This window comes from Gracilinanus agilis, chromosome 2 (genome assembly GCF_016433145.1).
Source record: "Gracilinanus agilis isolate LMUSP501 chromosome 2, AgileGrace, whole genome shotgun sequence".
Lineage (NCBI taxonomy): Eukaryota > Metazoa > Chordata > Mammalia > Didelphimorphia > Didelphidae > Gracilinanus > Gracilinanus agilis.
The window spans coordinates 519766865-519768560 of NC_058131.1; the positions used below are offsets into that span (position 1 = coordinate 519766865).

The window sequence follows — 1696 nt, forward strand, 5'->3', positions numbered from 1 at the left end:
CCAAAGAAAATGTTTTGCCCATTTCAGACATTTCAGACAGAAGAGGAAAAACTAGAAAGCAAAGCAGAAATGATTAGCTAGTGATGACAGCTTAAGATTTTTTTCCATTTTGTTTTAAAATTCTATTAAGTGTCCTTGACCTTTGAATGAAGGAGTCATGGTAGGGGTCCTATTTTTACCTTTTGCCTTACCTTTTTCATTTAAAAAGGAAAACTGTTTACTACCTCTAAACAGAATTCTTGGTACTCTAAAACCCAGTCCTAAAAAATGGGAGATACAATTTCTTGCAAAGGTAATATCTGTTCAGCCTGCTTGAAAATAATCAATGTTAGAAATGGACTTTAGCCTACATTATTGACTGTTTTCTAATAATGGCTTGAATACTAAAGATCTTGAATTTATTATTTTTACATTGGTCAGGAACTACTTAACCTTAGCAAATCTTTCACTGATTTTCATTTGGAATGGAGAAAGAAGCAAACAAGCACAATATGAGTGAAAAAAAAGATACAAAAATTCCTTATTCCACAGAGTTTTTAGTCACATGCTAATATTGACCATTCAAAAAAGAGAATAAGAAAATAGAGTAAAAAGTAATTGTACTATATGTATCCAAGAGTGAGAGCATTCCTTTAAGGATTTCCTATTATATTTACAAATCAGCCTCATTAATATTTTCAGAAAAAGAATCCTTTAAGGGGATTCAGGACATTTATTTATTTTGGTTTTTGATCCCGATAATATCAAAGAACTTTCTTTGTTCTTTCACTCATATTCTCTCTTAAGAAACAAATAAAGAACACTTAGAAATAGGAAACTGAGGCCAAAAAAAAAAGATTAGCTGAAACAAGCTCCTTCAGAATATCATAATTGTAGGACTGGAGCTCAGGAGGTCTGACTAGAAGATGTAGAAATTTTGTTCCTATATCATACTGTATCATGATGATATACTATTCTGCTCTAAGAAATGATGAACAGAAAAGTGTCAGAAAAACCTGGGAAGACTTATGGTAACTGATGCAAAGTAAAATGAGCAGAACTATAACATTGTATGTAGTATCAGCAATATTGTAATGCTGATTAGCTGTGAAAGACACCTACTCTGATCAAGACAATGATTCAAAACAATTGCAAAGGACTCATGATGAAAAATGCTAGAACTGATGAATTCAAAGCAGATTGAAGTGTACATTGAAATTTTTTTCTTTATTTTTATTGTTTTGTTTGTGTTTTCTTTTGCCACATGGCAAAAATGGACATATGTTTGGCATGATTTCACAAGTATAATCAATATCAAGTTGTTTGTCTTCTCAAGGAAGGGGGAAAGCAGGAGGGAGGGAGAAAATTTGGAACTCAAACTTTTTTTTCAATAATACAACTGTTTTTATTTAAGTTCTCTTTTTTCCTCCATACTGGCAAAAATTCTGAGGCAGCAAAAATATGGAATGCTTCACAAATTTGGGTGTTATCCTTTTACAGGGCCATGCTAAGCTTCTCTGTATCATTCCAATTTTAGTAAATGTGCTGCTGAAGCAGGCATGGAATTCAAACCTTCAAAAAATGAATGTTAAAAATTCTTTTATATGGAAATGGAAACTCTTTAGTGAAATAAATAAAAACAAATTTTAAAAAGTAACTCTCTGGGGGGCAGCAGGGTAGCTCAGTGGATTGAGAGCCAGGCCTAGAGACAGGAGGT

General features: G+C 32.6%; 1 non-coding gene across 1 annotated transcript; it reads right to left on the reverse strand.

Moving 5' to 3' along the window:
- Positions 1 to 1434: 1434 nt before the first annotated feature.
- LOC123238345 lies at positions 1435 to 1536 on the reverse strand. Its single transcript, XR_006505544.1, has one exon. It is a non-coding gene; the product is annotated as a U6 spliceosomal RNA (small nuclear RNA).
- Positions 1537 to 1696: the final 160 nt, after the last annotated feature.